Source organism: Takifugu rubripes, chromosome 8, assembly GCF_901000725.2.
Source record: "Takifugu rubripes chromosome 8, fTakRub1.2, whole genome shotgun sequence".
Lineage (NCBI taxonomy): Eukaryota > Metazoa > Chordata > Actinopteri > Tetraodontiformes > Tetraodontidae > Takifugu > Takifugu rubripes.
Window position 1 is genome coordinate 16,871,661 of NC_042292.1, and position 21,222 is coordinate 16,892,882.

The 21,222-nt window shown below is 53.5% G+C and overlaps 1 long non-coding RNA gene across 2 annotated transcripts; it reads right to left on the minus strand.

Annotated features, from left to right (window-relative positions):
• Positions 1 to 728: 728 nt before the first annotated feature.
• Positions 729 to 18,971, minus strand: LOC105416848 (uncharacterized). Of its 2 annotated transcripts, XR_003889294.1 has the most exons (4): positions 18,801 to 18,971; positions 12,525 to 12,605; positions 12,315 to 12,409; positions 729 to 1,055 (listed from the first exon to the last, which is right to left on the minus strand). It is a non-coding gene; the product is annotated as an uncharacterized lncRNA (long non-coding RNA). The 2 variants fall into 2 exon arrangements; XR_964755.2 differs by lacking the exon at positions 12,525 to 12,605.
• Between the last annotated feature and the right edge of the window lie 2,251 nt (positions 18,972 to 21,222).

The following is a 21,222-nucleotide window of genomic DNA, read 5'->3' on the forward strand; positions in this document are numbered from 1 at the left end:
AAGTTGTTTAGCATTTGGTTATTTTCTAATTTTACTGATGAATGGACGGAACAACAACATGCTAGCTCCGCGAAACAGGAGTTCATTAGTGGGAATCTGATTCTGGCCTCGGAAATGGGCCGAAAATTAGCGGCTTCTTCCGCGGAGCATCCCTCGGTCCATCCGTTAGCGTCGTTACTCACCGCTACCAAATCTTCCTTCCTCCGAGGAGTCGAACCCGTGACCTCTTTGCTCAGCAGGGAGCTACGTCGGCTCCGCCCTCACCCCCCTCTTCCCAAATGAGGGGGGCCTGTTCGGAGCCGATCCATCACCTTCCGGAATGAGGAGCGAGCCGCGGCCCTCGGAACGAGCCCGGTTTCCCTCCTCCTCCAACCTTCCTGCCCCGGGCTAAGTGCTAAGTGCTAAGTGCTCGGGGACGCGATCCCGCGGCGGCAGCTACGCTTCCCCAGCCCCCGACAATCCAGGTCCGGGTTTTTCTTCTTGGACGCCATCCATCACGATCCACCAGGCCGGGTTAGCACATGGCTCATACCGACACTAGCGCTAGCAAGATAGCTGTAGCGGTGGCACTGTTGAGAGTGGCGGCGTCGGGTTGAGCTAACGGCTCCTCACAGCCAAACGTGTCGTCGGTAAAGCAACACGTTTCCTGACGGGAAACACGTTGGGATGATGAAACGGGAAAGGACAGCTCCGATTAATTATTCAGGAAGGAGGAGAAAAGAGGGCCTTTAATAATAAAGCGGCATTTCAGACGGCTTGTCATGCTAGCTCGGAAAATACGAGGATTCTCTCTCAAGTCAAAACACATAAGAGTCCGACTTTTGTTCGTGGGTGGCGGCTCCTGTTGTGCGATGATGTTTCCCGGATGTCAAACAACTTCAGGTATTTTCATTCCTCCCAAGGGAATCGCTGCTGCCGGCATGCTACGCTAATCACTAAATGCGACAGTGGGGGGGCAGATGCCGTCAGTCTGCCCACTGACCATGCGGAGGTAGGGACGCCATCTCCATGGCAACATTAGCCCCTCCCATTCTTTGTGGGAGGCGTAGTTACGACTGTCAGGAGGAAGAATAGCATCCACGTTAGCTTCCTTAGCGTCTTTACAGCTGTAGTAATGCTACTAATGAGACAAAGTTAGCAAAAAATAAAAAAAAACCTGAAAAGATAAATTGTTAAAAATCAGGCAAATCGGAGAAAATTGCAGCGAAAGTTTTCCGGAGTCGGCGAGGTCGTCTGTTCCCTCCGGACAGAAACTATCTGCTGTGAACTCGCGCGGCGGCGGCGCCATCCAGGGAAATTAAAGCTCGCCCGGAAGATTAGATGTCGCTGCGCCGGAAACGTCATTTTTCATCTTAACCCGCCGCCAAAAGACGGGACCCTTCAGAGCCGGGACGACCCGGAGCGGAGGCGGAGCTCCGGTGGGCCGCGACAGCAACCGGAGTCTGACTCGGAAGCCTCGCCGGCGCTCCCGGCGGGAGATAAATCCCGATGATCGGGCCTTCCTGCATAATTGAATCCATCTTTTTTAATCCATCGCTGCCTCACCTGTTGTGGTGCAACGTGCTAACCGCTGCGTTCCGGGGCTATAAATAACTCCGACCTGGACTCCCGATGCATCCGGCGGCATTCCATCAGGATGCCTGATGAATGCAGCCGCACACCAACTTCGACTCCCGTTTAGATTCATTTGTATCCGTCCCGGGAATCACCTGAGGGCGACCTCGGTGTCCGAGCTGCCCGCTTCGATTATCCCATTACGCTAAAAACGCCAGAGCCCGAAAATGTGTTGCACCTGTTCAGGGAAGAGGACGAATGTCCAGACGGGTTTGAGGACTCCGACATGACATCCGTGTGTGTCCGGGGCGCGGCGTTCCCCGTCTGGGACACACCTGTTAACTTATCGATGCCAACATTCAATTTCCCAATATTTCCAAACTGTTTTTCCCGGAAAACGGAGACTCAACATCTGGAAGCAGGTCCCGACCCGCCTGGTGCTTCACCGTCATCGTAACGCGTTCACAGTTTTCCACGTTTCGGAAAAAACGGCAGCGTCGACATCCGCCCGCGCGGCATCAGTCAAACAATCGCACCAATTAATTCTCCATTACCGCGTTTCCCCTCCAGGGGAATCCACTCCACACTCCCGTTAAAGCCGGAATCCAGGAGAATATGAATAATTCCACTTTTCATTTGCAGCTTTGATCCCGGAGCGTGTAAACGCTCCATGACCGAGTGGCTGCGCGCGGCGGCGTGAAGCGGCGAACCCCTCACGCCGATGAGGCGACCCCGATTAATGCCGCGTCCTCATACGTGTGGAAGCGGATTAGCCAACACGTGTCCGGGGAGGGGGGGGGGTGTTTTCCGTGTGTTGCTTGAGGTCGTTTCCTCGCCAAGACTCTGGAATGTCGCACCCTTGTACTCTTTGGTGCTGTTTAATTAGGGGACGCTTATCATAGCGAAGGGGTGACGACGCCCCGGTGTTGGAAAATTAATTACATCACTAATGTGGCCCCCGTGTGCGGAATAGCTGAACTCTTCCCAAACAGCTCATTAATCTTCAAACAGACACTCCTGGGCTGGGTGTCGCCGTCTGGAATTCCAATACCCGCCCTCGCCGCCGTAACCTTTCCGAGCGCCGCGCGCTAATCCGGCAGCGTGCTCCGCTTTAACGGCGAAGGAAAGCTTGAAAATGAGGGAAGCTAGCCCGGCCGACAGCAGGTGTCGGATTTACCCACAAACCTTCCAAATTCCATTCGGAAATTCTGCTTCTGAAAACGACGGGACGCGTCGGAGGTGTCAGGGGTCACGAAAAGGTCAAATGAGGAACGCGAAGGCGGGTCTGATGGAGCGCGGCTGATCCAGCCGGTCCCCATCCCGGTTCCCATCCCTGTTCCCAGCAGCTTCCCGACTGCTCCGCTCCTCCTCCAGTGATGAAAACTTTAGGTGAGGCTGCCGGAAAAGTGCGTTTTCCCTCATTACCGTCGATTAGGGACGCGTCTTTTTTGCCGAGGGAAATTGAACCGGAGCGATCCCAGAGATGCTCGGAGAGGAGCATTCCCTAATTGGTTCTAAGGGTCGGGAGGACCTGGATGAACCGCGTTTCCTCACCCCATTAAGGAACTCAGATGGCCGATCGGAGCGCTCTTTGAACTGGCCTCAATTACGGAACTCGGGTGTGACATCATCCAGATGTGCGCATGAATCATTCATGGGTTTACGTCCGCTAACAAAGGGGACGTTAATCTGTTAGCCAGAAATGTGCTAAAAAGCTAAATGTATGTGTACGAGTCATTTTATGTCACATGATTGAAGCTTTCTGCATCAAACAGCATGTTTAGACTGCCCCCTAGTGGCGGAAAGGACCAGACAGCATGAGTGAAGCCAAAGCACTGGAAGCTAGCCTCAGCTAGCAGCTAGCGTCACCACATGACATTTCGAGCAAAATTCCTCTGCTTCGCTGGGATCGAGGGCCTCGTCGCTCCATCTGTTTCGCCACATCCACCCTGATGTCTGGTGCCGCCACGCCGCTATTTTTACCTCCTCGCCATCTTTGACGCCAGCGAGCGAGAAGCGTTGACTCGCCGCGCAGTAAAAACCGGCGCACCTTCCGCGTGTTGAAGAGCGACCAAGATAAACAGCTACTTCCTGTCGCTGTGGACCTACTTTGTTTTGATTCGATTAGCTGGGAGCTTGCTCACACTAGCTAGAAGCGTTCATGGAACACCGCCCGATGGCTAACAGACCTCGGGGCACCTGCCAGGGCGTCGGTGGGTGTTTTAGCTCAGCCAGAGTCGATGCTCAACCTTGTCCAAGGTCGATCCGTCGCCCCGCCGAGTGTTAGCATCCGTCCTCGACGCTCGGCCAACTGTCTGCCGCCGCTAACGCTTAATCGTCTTTGTTACATTATAGATGAGCCTTCAGCGGCGCTCCGGCTCCCGCGGATCAGAACCCCTTTTTCCGTTTTAGGAATCGCCGCGTTGTTACGCCGCCGACCTCATCCCGAGGACGCCAGATTTCCCAAACACGTTAGCGAGTTCGAACACTTCCTGCCGTTGTGCTCCTGCCCAGGCGGCAGCAGCCGCTAACACCCCGACGTGCTCCTCTCGTTAGCTCTCGACACGTCGAGCGCCGCTCCGTTAAGTCTACCTAATTTGAGTTGACGTCCCTCGGGAATTCCTCCGTGCCGGCGAATCCTCGGAGAGAACTCAAGTCGCGCACACAAACAAAGCGAAAAAGCGGCGTTGAAGTTTAACGTTTTACCTTTGGGCGTGTTTGCTTTGCGAACGCCTGTGATTCTGCAGCCGCTGAGGGAATAACAACAACAACAAACAACAACAACTAAACCAGCCGCGCTCAAGATCCGCGCGGATCCGGCGCCGACGGAGCCCCGCCCCCTCCCGCAGACCAGAGTTTGATCTGACGTCTGTGGGGACCCAGGGGTCAGAGGTCGAGGGGATGCCGACGGACTGACTGGTGGGATTCGCCGGGTGACTCCGGCGCCGCCTCCTCGCTTGATCGGACAGACGACATTGATGAGCGGGCGCCATCTCTCCCGCCTCCCTCTCGTCTGGCGATGGCGACACCTTGACAGGTTAAAACTCGCCGTGTTCGACCTCCCGGGCCCGGACAAACGCCCTCTCACTTCAGGGCGCCGCCACATACCGCCAACGCTCGCGGTGAATACAAAGGCATCGGTCCAACAGCGTTAGCTTAGCCGCGCTGCCGCCGACCAGGTCAGAGAGCAACGTGCACATCGTGCATCTTTTGATTGAGCGAGTCCTCAAGTCCCCGGTAGAACCGTATCGACCACGTTGGCGTTTTTGTCTCTGCTGTAGCTTCGCGGCCTTTGATGACCTCATTGCGGGGCAGGCGCTAGGTTTCAGGAGCTATTTGTAGCTATTTAATGGTTTAAGCTAATGAAAAACAAGCCGTGCCGAAGACACGTCGTGCTGGTCGCTTTAATCTCATCTTGAAAAGGCAACTAGCTAATGACGCGCGACGCAAACTCAAGAGCGCGACCTATAAACGCCCATTAGGCGCTGCCCTTGTGGTCGCTAACGGCGGCTGAAGGTTGCGGTTCCAGTTGGGCGCCGACGCCGCTGCGCTAAATTAAACTCTTCCAGGTTCCAGCGGGACACTTTGTCAAGAGATTCTTCGGAAATTTGGCAAATCAGAAAAGCCCAATCCCGTCCCGTTTGCGTCCGCTTCCGTCTCCTTAACGAGACCCGGGACAACAGACGGCTGCGTCTTTATTGATTCTGCGAGCGAGTCGGAATGTGATTAAAGGGAATTAAAGTCCAGCCGCTGATGCAGATCAGGGCCGGAGGCAATGAAACGTCCAGCTGATCCGCCCCAACGGAGGGCGGAGCTCTCCGACCCTGCGCGGGGGCGTCTGAACCCGCCCCCTTCCAGAACGCCATTGAGGATTCAAGGCGGGTAGTTTGAGAAGCTGCCAGGCCGCCGTCAGAGTCGATCCGGAGGACGGCTGGCCGCCCGCCAAGCGCAGAATTATGCTAATGTTTGTTCCAATAATAAAAAGCAGCCCAATCTATTAATATCTCAACAGAGGAACGGCCCCCCCGTCTCAGCCGGAATGCTAATCGCGCGCGTTTGCAAGGAGCGCCGGCATCCTTGACACGATTTCCAGTCGGAATTTCGGACGTAGCGGGCGTGCATTTGTTCGGCGTGTCCGGCTCATTAGCGGGCGCGCAGCTTTAAACGCCGGCGTTTGATGTGGAGAGCGAGCCGAGCGCGCGGAATCATGAATGTTTCATGCGGGTCGGGCCCAAACGATGCGCCAATTCCGATTACATCGTCCTCGCCGAGGCAGGAGGTTATTCCACGGACGTCGGGAGCGGACCGGACCGGACTCGAGCGACTTCTGGAGAATGAAGAGGCGAAATCTGCAGCTCAATTTGTCGTTTTAAGCTAGCCGCTCTTTAGCCTGGCGTCGTTAGCGTTGGGCGGCTGTGGTGGAGGCTCCTCTGGAGGTTCTCGGGTCTCAAAGTTCGGGGGGGGGTCGGGTAGATAAACACGTACCCGCCACTTCGCTCTAACGCCCCCCCCACTGGTTCCATCTCGCCGGGTCAGCGCCTGAACGGCTGCAGATTAGCGTGACACCAGGATTCAGAGCACGTGGAGCCCGTGACGCTAATCTGATTCTCCAGGAGGAGACGGGACCTGCGGGGCAGCCTGGGTGGGATTCGCCCTCCTCCCGACATTCTTCCCTGGCTGCAGCTCCACCCTGATTAAGTGCTTTTTAATGAGTTTTAATTACTTTGGCATTAGCGAGCTCATAGAGCGTCGGAAACTGGGTGCACAAGGTTAGCGCAGCGGAACTTCTGGACTATAAACTGCACGACGGCCAAATTCCAGATTAACACGCCTGAGGTGGGAGGGTTCTTTAGTCAGAGCTGACGACAAATGCTAACACAGCCGTCCTCATGCTAGCATCATGGGCCCCTAATTGAATATCATGTCACTCTTCCTAATTAGCGCTGCATTAGCGTGGATGTTAAGATGCAGCAGAAATAGTCATTAGCTAAAGGTTATTAGCAGCTAAACGCATGCGGAACATGGAGCATGCTGGGCAGCGAAACAACACACTCAGGTTTGTTTATTTTAGCTAACGGATTGTTTTCAGATAGCAGATTAATCCCGCCGTTGCTAACAGGATTAGCATCAGATGGAATCGGCCATTAGGAGCAAAGAGACACATTAGCGCTCAAAGCTATTAGAAAAAATTATGTTTGCATCAATTTGTAAAGCGATACTTTACTACGACGCACCTTTCAGAAAGAGAGAAGTATCGCGACGTTAAAACGCGGTTGCGTAGCCTCCGGTTAGCAATAGGCTAGCAGCGTTTACATCTCACTACTTTGGCTTGAGCTCTGGGGCTCGATCCACTTTAATCCACTGGTTCTGGCTCTGATCCCAGTCCGCGGCGCTCGGCTGGTCGTTGATTTTGAGTCCGATCGTAAAAACATTATGAGGTTTGGATAATGGCCGCCGAACGCTTTTACACGGAAGCAAACATTTAAATGCCCCGTGTGTGGGATTGAGAGTATCGGCGGGGCCGTCTGGGTCGACCAATCGGAGCCACCGGACCACCGCCGCTCTTGTGGAGAGTCCCCATAAACACTGATGATTCCGCCTGGCGGGCGACTGTAAATCCGAGGTTTTTACGACGTCGCCGAGCTCGCGGGTCTGATTTTAACGTGCGTGTATTCGCCGCCGTCCTAATAAAACCGTATATCAAACTTCAGAGAGCCGAACTCGCACTCTCAGCTAATGTGCCCATTTCTGCTCGTCTATGCTAACAGAAACCAAGGAGGACCAATGAGAGAGACGGTTCTGTCGTTACCGCTCGATTTAGCACGAAGAAATAGCGGCACAGTTTCTGAAATATCGACGGGGTCGCGGGAAAAAACCTCTTTTCTCTTGTTTAAAGCCGGTAAATATGTTAGCTCCGAAATGCTAAACACGGCCCGTTTGCAGCGACAACTTCAACAGCTGGAGTCCGAAATAAAGACGTCCCAGAGGACCTCGGTCCACGATACCCGATGCGGCTAACAGGCGCCGTTTCCCGCTAGTGCCCGATACAGAGCTGCTTCACGATCTTTTATCAGGCGTTAAAAATCCGATTCCGGTGCTCCGGTGCTTCCAACGACTTGGACCCCAACCTTTAATTTAGGAGGCTACTTTCTGTTCAATCCAGCTTTTTGGCAAATTTTAATCGGAACGCTGGATTTTTCACTGTGTTGCTCCTGTTTTTTTTATCCGGCCAAACAAAAAAACCTGCGTCCTTGCAGCTCAAAGAACAATTGTTTGTCCTTTATTGGAAACTCCAACGTTTCCTCATCATCCCTGGATCAAAGCCTCGTGAATAAAACATGAAAGGGAAAGAAAAACACCTGAAAGTACACGGTTAGCAAACAACCCGGCCCCTCCCCCCAGGGCCGCCTCGCTCATCCCCTCTTAAGACTCGAGGACACTCGGTCACATGACCCGGCTACAGGATGAACCCGCAAATGTAGCAGAATTCCAGAATATTCCAGTGGACAGGGTCAGCCCCCACCCCCCCAGACACAAGCGTCCGCGGCCCCTGTTAGCGTTTAGCCAACGTCCGCGACATCGTTAGCACTGGCACGAGTGCGGACCGAAATGTCGGACGGCTTCCTGCTCTGAGACGCTCGGCTTGGCTAAGCTACGTAGCGACGTGGCAACACGTTCCGGTTTGTGGCGTTTCGGAATACCACCAGCTTCCGTTTAGCCCGATGCTATTCCTGCCAGATTTCCCACAACACTAATGGATTAAAGAAAGTGGGATAGCGCGGCTGAACGGCGGCGTCTTACACTCTAAAAAAATTGATGCACTTTCAGGTGCCTTTACTCCCCCCCCCCCCCCCCCCCCCCCCAACATCCACCCCCCAACAGCCCCCCCCCCACACACACACACACCCCCGGCAGCATTTCCAGCTCCCCCTCTGGAAAATAAAGCAAAACTTGGACTAAATGGCAGGTTGTTCAGTCACGAGCTATTAGCAGAGCCGCACATTAAAGTTGTTTTTGCAGTTGAGGAATAAATTTCCGGCTTTTTTCCGCGTTATTTTTCTCGCATAAAGTGCAAAGATATTAAAAAGAGACGGGAAGAGGAGGGAGCGCGGGGCCGACACAAAAAGGGTCCCAGGAATCCTGCGAACGGGACAAACACTAAATCTCACTTGACGTTCGCCGCTCCGTGTTCTATATAAAGTACATCGGAGCGTCTGCGGGAGGAAAGATGCCGAGATATTCCTGAGAAACGAGTATTTGTGCGAGTTTGGGATCATTTTTAAAAGCGTTTTCCGGAACAACAACGTGGTCCCAGGAGGGTTTCAGGGGCCAGAACAGAAAAAGATCTGAGGGCGGACCGCCTGGAATAACAGACCCGACGCCCGGGTCCATCTCTCATCTGCTTCCACGCGGTCAGACTCCGGTTTTAGCTCGTTACAGCGTTTCCTGCTAAATTTGAAGCTACGGAAATATCACCAAAAACGACGTAAAAGAAGCTTTTCGATCAATTAGGACAAAACTTTTGCTAATTTAAGCATTTTTCTGTCTATTTTTACAGAACGAGGGAAAATCAAAGTGGCTCAACGGATTTAGCTTGTTAGCCGCGTGCTTTCTCAGCACGCTAGCGTTAGCAAATCTAGCATTTCTAGCAGGAAATCGGGATTTTTACCTCATCTGAATTCACCAGGAGAAATATGACGGAAAAAAGCCATAAGTCACCTTTGTAAGCAACCATGGCAACGGCTGGTTAGCATTCATAAATTAGCAGGTTATTAACCCGGACAACCTCGGCCGAGGAGGCAACGCTAACATTTATTATCATAGCTTCACATCTGAGGCGCGATGCACCGGGAAGGTTGCCGGTGAACTCCGGCGTCATTAAACATCTTTTGTTGTTCCCATTTTGTGTCTCGGAACTGGAGGGCAAATAGCGTGCTAGCATGATTTAGCTCCGTCGGCGGGACGACCGCTGACTGAGGAAAGTGTTCCGACGGCGTTTGAGCCCGTGTGAGCGAGCGGCGGCGTGTTTTCGGAATATAAATCAGCTGCTCCCAACTCACAGCGCTGTAAAAACGGAGGAGTTTAGCCTCCGTTTTTACAGCGCTAGCCTCCATTAGCGTCAGCTCTGTTAGCAGCGACCCGTGTTTCCAGATAAACATTATCACCTGTGATCGGAGACGCGTTTTTATTTTAAAGGAAACATCTTCGACCTTCCCGTCGCCACGTCCGATGCTGTAAACGTGTCCAACTGCTCTCGTATTCACACGTTTATGTGCACTTTTATAACCTCGGAGGTTTTCAGCGCGCGTCGCTAACGCCTCGCACGTCGCTAACGCCTCGCCGTGCGTGTCGCTAACGCCTCGCCGTGCGTGTCGCTAACACCTCGCCGTGCGCGTCTTTAAAAGGCTGGAGCGAATTCTGATGACTTGTTATGATGGATGCAGCCGGATTCCTTATTTTCCGTTAGCAAAGAGGCGGTTTTGCTATTTAAGGGGACTGAATGCGTCCGTGACCTCAACTCGGCCTTTGAATCTTTCGCCCGAGCCGAAGTCGTTCCAAAAATTCAGGAAGCAGATTAATGCGGATCAGGAGGTTTTTCCTCCCACGTCGGAAAGACGAGCAGCCGCTTCCAGTAGGGAAATTTCAACCCCCTTTGAATACACGTCGTTAGCGTGTCGCGCCGGGTGATCCGGAGGTAACCTTCGGATGCTCGGGAAAACCAGGGGTCAACCGCAACGTCGCGGATGCAGCCTTTGGAATACAGGCAAACCTCCTGTTTGTTGATCGGGAAGCGGCCGGAATTCTTAACGCTGTCGCGATGAGAGGGAGAAATTCGGTTTCCTTTCCGAGCGACCTAATACCTGAACCACCTGGAGTCTCCGAGATTCCCCCTCAGATGGGGGGACGTCCGCCCACCGTCTTCCTGGCAGTTTGCCGGGAAGAGACGTCATCAAAGCAAAGATCAAAGCCAGAAGCCATCGTGGCTGCTCGATCATCAGGGGACCAGCGAGGCGGAGACGACACAGGTGAAACACTCAGAGGCTAAAAGGGGGGGCGGAGTTTGTTTTTCCTGGCCCACGAGCATCCACGGAGGGGTGAGAATTCCCGTATTTGTGCTGCGTTCAGGTTCAAACCCGTCATCTCCGACACCACGCCGCCGTGTCGTGATGCACCTGTGGGCGACAACAGGCAACATCAAAGCACCGACTTGGGAAACGAGAAGCGTCGGGAGCGAAAGCTGCCGCTTCGGAGAGGAGGGGGGTGAAACGCTAACACGCTAGGACTGCCGGCGCCTGGAAGCTAGCTACCCAGCTACAGGCGACGGCCCTAGAGCGCCCAGGCTACCTGTTGCATACGGGATTAAATCCAAGTCCTCCCGATCCGACAGCTTTGCCGGGTCAGGATCCCCATCAGCAGATTTAGTCGCCCTCGCGGTTCAAATATTCCCGATTCTTTATCCGCCCTCAAGCATCTGGATCCACCTGCTTCGTTAGACTTTAGAATGTGGTTAGCCACACTTAGCCAGTCTGGCTAGCGCTGGGACTTAGCCTGCAGCCTTTATACGGATGAATGCGGATTAAAACCACTTCTGGCGCTCGCCGGCGCGCTAGCTGTTTACTGGCGGGGGACGCGATCCGGCCGTTCCGGGGCGCCGGAGGAAAAGCCGTCCCGTTTCATCCGGTACGGATGCGAGACAACATTTTGATAAGGTCAGAACCTGTTGATCCGTCATCAGCCGAGGGTCAGTATATTAGCATCGTCGCCTCTAATTTATGCTCCACGGAGAGATTAGCACAAAATTAGCATCTTAATGCTCATCAACACATGCTGAAGAGCAGGGCCGCATACCTAAGTTAGCTTGCTAATGTATTAGCAGGAAATGAACTCTCAGAACTCCTTTGATACGACACCCAAGCCGACGGCGCGGCTCCCCCTGGTGGTCGGCTGTGGAACAGCTCAAAGGTTCAGACGGCGTCGGGTAAATTGAGGCACAGGCTAACATTAGCATAGCGACAGGGAGCTGGTGTGAAATTGACACCCCAGCTTTAATCCTCGGATGTCTGGAGGGCTGCTGAAGCGCGATACTTCCTCTTTTTTTCCATTTGAATAATTCCGGGAGAGATTGAAAGTACTTGGATTTCCAGACTCTCCGACCCCCTTGTATCATCGTTTGTCTTGGAAGTTTCCATTATTCCGCACTCTGCTATTATCGTAGGTGGGAAAAAGGGGGTTGGAGGACAACTGGAGTAGCGAGTGGCGCTACTGTTAGCATCGCTAGCGAGGAGGAGTTACAGGGCGCCACCACGACCTGCAGAGACGGACACTTAATCAGCGCTACAAGGCAGAAATACAGAAATCGGATAAATGGAGTGAAGGAGTGGTTTACATGTCGGATTACAGTAATCGGAATACTTGTGGTCACGTCCACACACACCTGGAATTTCAGGGTCAAAAGCCAAGCACAAACGCTTTTTGGCTTTTTCGTGGGATCGGAAACGCCGCGCCGACCAGAAGCCTCCTCGGAAAACTCTTCCGGGCCGTTCCCGACAGCCCGCTCCGGGCGGGCGGCCCTTCGGAGTAGGTTCCTCTGCGCCTGGAACAGCTGGGCGGAATTTAAACCGTCTGATTTTATACATGAGGAAACAACAATGCAAATGGTTTCCTGAGCGACGGCGTCCTCGTGTGTGTGTGTGTGTGTGTGTTATTCCTGCTCTCTCCGGTCCCGTGGAGAACACCATGCATGAATACTCCCACCTCACCTTTCACACCCTCATCCATTATTCACAGACTGTGGACGGACCGCCGGATCCACTACAGCCTTTTTACAACCGACGCAGCGTCGCTATGCAGATACCTGACACACACACACACACACACACACACACACACACACACACACACACACACACACACGGGAAAGTTGAGACGCATTTAGGGAACGTTAGCGAAACTGAAGGGAGGTTCTTCACGGGAGAGGAGGAAGTTCCGGGATCACGTTCCAGGTTCCAGACGGGCTCCGGGCCAACTCCGAGTTCTCCGCTCCGTCGCCCCTTGAATATTACAGAGTTCTTGTTAGCTAGCATCCTTCACACAGGCGCCGCCTCAGGGAAGGCTAACGCTAAGTGTTAAACACGAGCTTCCACTGCACATTCACACCCAAGAAAGGAACCGCGGGCTCCACGTAGCATCTTAATGTAGCGACAAAGGTGGGGAAAGTCAAGGAAAGCAACCGACGAACAGGAAGCCTGATGTCGCCCCAGAAACGCCGCCGACGCCAGCGTGCGCCGATCACGAGGGAGCGTCGCAGAGCCTTTTGTTTTCTCCGTAAATATGCGTGTCGCGGCTAATTTTCTCCGGGATGCGACATGAATTAATCAGCGACGTCTTTAAAGACCTTTCAAAAATGAGGCAGGAGGGTTTTTTTCTGCCAGGCTGCTGCGTCTGAAAGCTAAACTGTTAGCCGCGCGGGCTCATCCTGCGCTCTGACGGGACCCAAAATACATCTTAGCAACATCTATTGGCTCGTTATCTTTGGAGTGTCGGCAGCGATTCACAAACGGCTAAACGAGCCGAGCGGGTCGTCAAATTCCTGCCGGCCGACGCGTCAAACTCGGGATGTTTGTTTTCATTTAAATAGAATTCCTCCTTTCACAGGAAGCCGCTACGTTAGCCTGATGTTTACCGAGAGTTCGTCTCCAGCGTTGGAGCAGAAGCCATTAAGCTAATGTCCAGCGACCGCCGTTTTCCGGGGTCGCGCTCCGATCGCTCAGCGCCGACGGTCGTGAATGTGCGGACGCTTTCCATAATTTTCCCATGAAACAAAAAGGCCGAAGCGGTTGGAATTAGCGCTTCTGGAACGGCCGTTTCCTCCTAATCAGGTCCGTTTTTACAGCGCTAATGGTTCTGTGAAGGGACAGACAGGAAGTTCTGTTCATTCTTCCAGGTTCTTCAGGAAGACGGGTCGCTCGTAGATCCGTGTCGGCCGTTGTTGAGCGTCTGTTTACATTTATCCCCCCCTCGACAATTTCAGCTAATCTGCCGGCGGCCGTTTGCGTCAGGTAGCTTGACGACAACAATGGAGCTCATTATAGCGGCGGCGGCGGCGCTCGGAAGGCGGAAAAACACGAGTTTTCAATCTAAAAAGGGAGGAAACGCAGACGGAGGACAACAAAAGCCGAGATATTGAAAGGTTAGTATCTCCGCTCTGAGGTTAGCGTCGATAAGCCCGACGAGACGAGCGCTAGGCTAATCACAGTTATTTGTTGGGATGACTATGAGCAGGTGTGCACCACCAACGCTAAAACATGCTAAAATGGCTACCACCACCCACGATAGCCAAGAGGACCTGGAACAGAAGAGACCTTAAATCCTGCTTCATGTGCTGCAAACACATTAACGCTAACGCCTTAGCGCTAGCTGAATATGTTCGATTGTGTCATCAAACCTCCTCCAGCCAATGAAACGAGGTCCGTTTCCGAAGACGGTTGTTGTGGAGCAACTCCGTCTGCGGCTTCTCATCGTCCATTTGCGGCGCTCCCGCCTGGTTAAGTGCCTAGCGTGTCACTGCCTGTTAGCGTCTCTCCCACGGGTCCGCGGTCCCGACGCTAACGGGAGCCACTCGCGACAAAACGGAGCGAGCAAACAACAAATCCACGCGGCAGCGAGATGTGAAGCATCCCAACAAACCACTTATGTAAACATGAGGAAGAATCCGGGCGGGCGTTCGTCCCCGTGGTGGAGCCCAACCGCGCCGCGAGATTAGCATGGAAATGTTTGACGGTGCCGGTTCAACAGCTGCTCAAGGTGGAAACTCTTGAACTCGTCAGAGGCTCTCGCTAAGATGCTAACGAAAGGCATCCCGACCGCGTCACGCAAAGCGAACCATGCTAACGAGGGCGTTCAGGTTGTCAAAACAACGATATTCAAGTTCGGCGGCGTAATTGTGTGTTTTTTGTAAATGTCCATTTTAGCGCGACGATTACAGCCGCGACGACCGTCCCCGCTGTGGGACATTTAAGCTAACCGAATTTAGCCTTTACTGAAGGTCTGAGGCGGGAAAAGGGACTGCGGAGTTTTGAGCCTTGTTTTTGTTCCTGGCAGTGCAGGCCGGTGCACGTGCGTGTGCACGGTCTCATCAGCCGATTCTGCCTCCAGGACTGGGAAGGGGGGGGGGGGCTCTTTATTATCCGATGTAAATGAGCTGAATGTTTTCTGCAGAGGCAATAATATTTGCAGAGTATCTCCAAAAACAACAATGGTTCCGTCTGCGAGAGGCGTTTAATTTCAGGAGAAAATACGATATTCCAGCTGCGGAGACGCCAATTATTCCCCCCCGGAGCAGCGCTCCCTCAGGTGGAACGAGCCGGCGGCTCCCACTGGGGAGGGAAAGGTCAAAGGGCAGGAAGCAGCATTGTGGTCAACGCCGTCGCCAGATTAGCCCCCCCGATGCTAATCGGCTCAGGCTCTAAATTTAGGGAGAAACGGGGAAAAGCTAAGATAACGCTATAAGCAAAACATCCAGAATATTCCAGAAACTTCCCAGTGTCCTCGGTGGCGAGGGACCACCCAATCCACAACATCCTCAAGGATTCCAGGGGGGGGTCACGCCGGTCCTCGCCCGTTCACCCCTGGACCCTCGCTGTCCTTCAAACTCCCGCCGATGAACCCAGCGGGCGTGGGAACGCCGAGCCCAAACGTGGGAGCTCGCTATGCTAATGTTAGCCTGTTCCTTCCCTGCCAACGTTGCCTTGAGACCAGGCGGAGCTACAGCGGCAGCGATTGTGCATCTAATAATAACGAGGCTAAAAATACACAGGTGAAACACGCGCGCGGCTACCGCGGGGACGCGGCGCCGCCGTCCACCGGGGGAGCGCGCGGCTAATGAAGTTGCGAAGCTTAGAGCAATTAGACACATCAAAGCCGGAATCTGAAAATTAATTAGGCTCTCCTCTCTTTTCTGCTCAGCGCAGCCGCTCATGCAGGAGCTAATTAGCATAGCGCCGTCAAAACAACACAGGTGTTGGTGGTGGAGACGGTTTTGGGCAACACGTGCTGATCACGTATGTTCAGACGATCAAAGACAAAACGGTGAACGAGCCGCCCTGTCAGAACCGCGCCAGAGCGGCGGCTACATGTGTAGCGTGCCCCCAGCTTATTTACCCACCGATGTTGACGCTCTCTGAAGCTAGCGACCGTTCGCCGGGGCGTTTGAGGACCATTTAGCGCGTCAACGCTCGTTCATCCTAGCAAAGATCTCTGGCGCTAATTATGAACACCTGATCTGGAATGCAGGCTACATCATGCTACATCACGCACTCACAAAGGGGGCTATGCTAGTCGCGCAGACGCGCTATTGTCCACACCTGCAGCAAACAGTTCAGGAGGAGGTGACATGGTTGGAGGCGGAGCCAGAAGTCGCACACAGCCTATAATTAGCATTAGCTTTGAGCTAAGAAACACTTTAAAGAAGATCAAAGCGAGACGGGGAATGCTCGGACGAATCCTGGCACTGGATTTCGGCTTCCAAACAGGCTAATGACGTGGAATATTAGCTACCTGTTAGCATCAGCAGGCTTTTCTAGCGGCGCCAATCAAATCTTTCCTGGAGGTTTTTTAGGAATTGTCTCTGTTCGGCCGCTCTGCCGTGAATATTAATGTAGCCCGTTAGCCTGCTGCGGTTGGATTAATCACCCCGGGGGTGGGAAGGTTGGGGGGTTGTCCGCGAGCATTCCGCATAAACTTCCCAAAGTTCACGGACCACGGAAGTCGATCAGCTCCCTGCAGGAGCCGGAGGCGGGAAAAGAGCCGTCTCTTTGAAGCGGCAACGCCGACACCCGGCAGGTGAGCGAGGACCTCTCCGAGTCGACACGGCGGGAAAACAAAGTTCCGGCTGGGGGTGGGAGATAAATCCCAACGGTAGACAAAGCCGATATTTCCGTGTCTCGGCAGGTTTGCTCTAATCTGTCTCTCTCAGCCCTGGAAGCTATTAGAGGCGGGAGAAGGCCGGAGAAGGCGTCCGGTGCTAAGCGCTAAGCGGGAGGTCTTATTTACCGGCTAACTGCCACTTTGGCCCAACACCTCCGTCTTCCTCCCCCTCCGCCATTTTCCTTCTCCCGGCGTTCCTTCACACTTCCATCTGCCGCTGTGGGCTTTTAATCTCAAGAAGCCCAGATTCCATCTTTGGTCCGAAAGGGCCGGCGTTCCGACTCCGTGTTTCGGCGTTTAATGGAACCATTGTTCAGGTGGAGGCAGATCCCATTAGGCCGAGCCCGGAGTGGAGGGAAAACATAAGTAATGGGAGCCTGCTCCGGCAATTCCGGCTTTCAGTCTCACCACTATTAAAAAGGTGGGTTTTTTTGTTGTTTTCCAGCCGCGGCTACACATGCTCACAATAGCGTAGCAACAAGTGCGGCGCCGCGCGGCCGGATTGGAGTCGGTGGTCAGGACCGGTTTCAGTTCTCATCCGTTACGCCCTTAAAGCTGCACAACTCCTGTCTGGAATAAAACCATTCCGGAGCGTCACTGCATCGCGTTAGCGGAGTCGTTACCGATACCGACGTTAGCCACAGCGCTAGCAGGAGGGAGCTAAAACAGCTGTATTTAAAGTCAGTCAAACAGCGTCAAGAAATAGACACGATTTATTGCTATTACAAAATGTCCATATTAAATTAGCCAATGCTAAAGCGTAGCTACTTTTCAAGGGTGAGATTTCTTCTCTATTTCTCATTTTTGACTTTCAAAAGATCAGATAATCTCATATCAGAGCTGCCCCGCGATACCGTCACGAGTCGACCAGTCCTCACCAACGCTAGCCGGCGCTAGCGGTTCTACAAGTGAGAAAAAAATATATTTTTCCTGTGTGACCAGAAGCGAAATCCAGATCCAAGCTGTCAGCAAGTAAATAACCCCGGCGGAGCGGCATTATTTGCATCACGAGGCACCTTAAAAGCGCCTGACACAAGTCATAAAAATGTATTAGCTTTAGCGGGACGTGGGCGGCGGGAGATGTGCTGAGTGTGTTGCCTCGCAGTGCTGAATAAGCTAACGCTAGGGAAGCTTCCTGGGAGGCCTGCGACGGGATACGGGCGGGAATTGATCTCATAATCATGAATCTGACACCTTGTTGTGCGGAGCCGCGGGGAGCTACGCGGTTGCTGCCCCTGGGCTGAACGCTAGCTAGTCGTGAGCATTTTGGTTCGATTACTCAAAAAGCTCGATCGGCGCGGGGGGACAGTGTCACCGGGGCAACGCTGAGGGAGTCGACGGACGCACAGCCGCGACGCAACCTTGTGCTCTGAAAATGCTAATGCTAGCAGAGAAAATCTCAATTTTTAATCGCCAGTATCGACCAGTAGCAGCCTTCAAGGCCCTGAAATTTGGAAAACATCCTCCCATGAAGCGCCACACACACACACACACACACACACACACACACACACACACACACACACACACACACACACACACACACACACACAAAAATTCATCCATTCACCTCTGCCCTGTTCTCCAGGCGTCCCTGGTGAGCCAAGTTCACCATCACTTCCCTCCATTACTGTAACTATGCTATGCTATGCTATGCTACGCTACGCAGTAAAAGGCCTGCTTGCCACAGCACTTTTGGATTCTGTCACGTCTGATAACGTGCGGCACCGCTAACGTGTTAGCATTCACTGAAGCCTCGATATTCCCAGATTTACAACGAGCAGCAGGTTTACAGTCATGTGACAGCGGGTGAAAGCATTAGCTTATAAAGGTCAGTGCTAACATCGGTGCGGTCAGAGCGCAGCAGTAAAGGTCAAGAAGGTCAGAAGCTCTTACCTGCAGCAGGAAGGAAGGAAGCAAGGAAGTAAGGAAGGAAGGAAGGAAGGAAGGAAGCAAGGAAGGAAGGAAGGAAGGAGCTTGTTTAACATTTTTCCATAATTTATCTTCAACCATGGATTAAAGCAGTAAAATGGCAAATTAAGGAAAAGATAGCATTAGCATTAGCATGTGACACACAGCTGTTCAGCTTTAACAGAACCAGAACCTCAAATCTCTCTCTCTCACACAACTCCTCCCCCCCCCCCCCCCCCCCCACACACACACACACACACACACACACACACACACACACACACACACACACACACACACACACACACACACACACACACACACACACACACACACACACACACCGCAGCAGCTCATTAAATCAGCTAGCAGCAGTAACAAACAGAAAAACCCAAACTGGTGAGACCGACCTTTAGTTCTGCGGGTTTCCTGGTTCTGGTTCTGAGCTGCTGAGGACTGAATCCACATGCAGGTGAATGTTGCTCCAAACATTTCTCCAGAGGAGACACACCTGTGGTCCGTACCCTTAACGACTTCCTGGGCGGGACCAGGAAGTTGGACCAACTAAGCCCCGCCCACCACAGGTCAGGGCTGACCTCCAGCAGGAGCAACTTAAATACAGACGTCTCACATGAACTACAGACGTTTGACATGAACTACAGACGTTTGACATGAACGACAGACGTTTGACATGAACGACAGACATTTCACATGAACTTCAATGACACCACTTCAAAAACCTTTTTCATAAATAAATAAATAAATAAAAGCTTTTATTCATTTCAGGGATTTAAAAGTAGTTTATTGTCATAAAAGAGCCCAAACTGAGAAACATGAGCCACATTTGGCCTTTAAAGCAACACGAAAGGAAGCTGAATAACTGTAGCATTAAGCTAGCAATGCTAACCCAAACAGGCGACATCTCTATCACAGCTCTGACGCCATCGAAGCGTGCGAGAGGTTAAACGTGCGGCCAGTCCTGATCCAGGCTCGGCGGCGTGCTCCTGCTCATCTCCACCGTCCGGGGGGGGCGGGGCGGGGGGGTCAGACGGATGAGGCTGGAGCAGGGGTGGACTCGGGGGGGGTCAGAGCTGTCAGGACGGCGGTCTGTGATGTCCTGTTTACGCTCCTGGCGTTGGCGCCGGCTGTTGTTTGGACGCCTTCGCTGTCAGAAGGCGTCAGCGGCGGGATTAGCCTCGACCCCCGGCCCGAGTTGGCCCCGAGAAGATAAAAAAACAAAACAATAAACAACAAGAGATCTTTCATCGGCGTTCAGCCTTGGACGCTAAATCAGGAATCAAAGAGAGCTAAAGACGTGTGTGGGGGGGGGGGCGTTAGCTGGTTGATAAGAGGCGTTGAGCACGTGTAGCGGTGCCGCGCATGCTAAGAAGCCTCGCAGGCCCAGCCGGGGCCTGAAGAAGCTCTGGTACCGAACGGGCGGAGCGGCGCTGATGCGCGATCGTTAGCAGTCTGATAATTACCTCGGCGAGTGTGTGTGTGTGTGTGTGTGTGTGTGTGTGCGACGCAGATACCGCCGTTACCACGCGGCGAGGCCTCCGAGACCTGGAGATTAGCGCCGCGTTTGTGCCTCCTGCGCCTCAGCGTTGTTTACGTGTGGCCGAGCCGCGTCCCGCGCCGGCTTTGCGTTAGCATCCGCGCTTACAGCCGAAAAATAGCAGTAAATCGGCGTCCAGGAGGCAAAGCCGGCGAACGCAGCGACCCTGGACGGATTAAGACAACGCGCTCGTCTCAGGAGCGACCCAGGTTTTCCCTCCGTTTTTAAATTCAAAATTTTTTGATTTCAAATGTGCGTTTTTAGCTAAGCTAACGCAGCCAAATTCAAATAAATCTCATGAAAGCTAGCTCAGCTAACGTTGATTCAGAATGAGTCCTCCTCAGGCAGCAAAGCTAACCAAAAGCTAGATAGCACAGCAGCTAAGCCTCTGTGAATACAACATGTCTTTGTAGCATCTTAGCTATCCCCTGGAACAGCCTGAAGGGTGACGCGGAATGGGACCGCTGACATCACGCCAGGGCCAAAGTTAAACGCTGACATCAGGCTGCGAACGTGCGCGGCGCCGGTGGATCCGGGCTAATCCTCCCGTCTGCCCTGCTCAGATATCGGGGATCCGGCTCCAGACCGACACTAAATTCCACCTTTACACCCCGGAGAAATGTGCTCCGAGTTTTTCCACTAGCGACAGCATCTTTCTGTCGGCGGGGATGTGAAACGCCGGCGACGTGACGGACCGCGGCGGCGTGCCGGCGAGTTTTATCTCCCAGCGCTCCGAGTCAACAATGGCGCCTTTGTTACGGCGCCGCCGACGTGTTTGGTGTCCGTCCAGACCCGCGTTTGGGCGAAGCAGAACCCGAACAATCGCGGCCCGTCTGCTTTAGCCCGCGGCGGGTAATTGAATAGCATCAAGCTGGAGGAGCGCTGAGCCGTGGGGGGGGGGGGGGGGGGGGGGGTCTGAGCCAGCAGCAATTAAACAAAGAAATGATGCGTGAAATAGCAAAAGGAGGAGAGACGGGGGGACGGGGGGACGGGGGGGGGACGGTAAAGGGGACGTAATCGAAGACACAAACGCAGATGTGAGAGCAGATTAAAGTTGTGTGAAACAAACAAAAGACAAGAAGACGTTCGTGCTGCGTTCAAGGACGCGTCTAAAGTGTCGCCCCGTCCCTCCGTCCCCCCGTCCCTCCGTCCCTCCGTCCCCCGTCCTTCCGTCCCTCCGTCCCCAGTCCCTCCGTCCCTCCGTCCTTCCGTCCCCCCGTCCCTCCGTCCCCAGTCCCTCCGTCCCTCCGTCCTTCCGTCCTTCCGTCCCTCCGTCC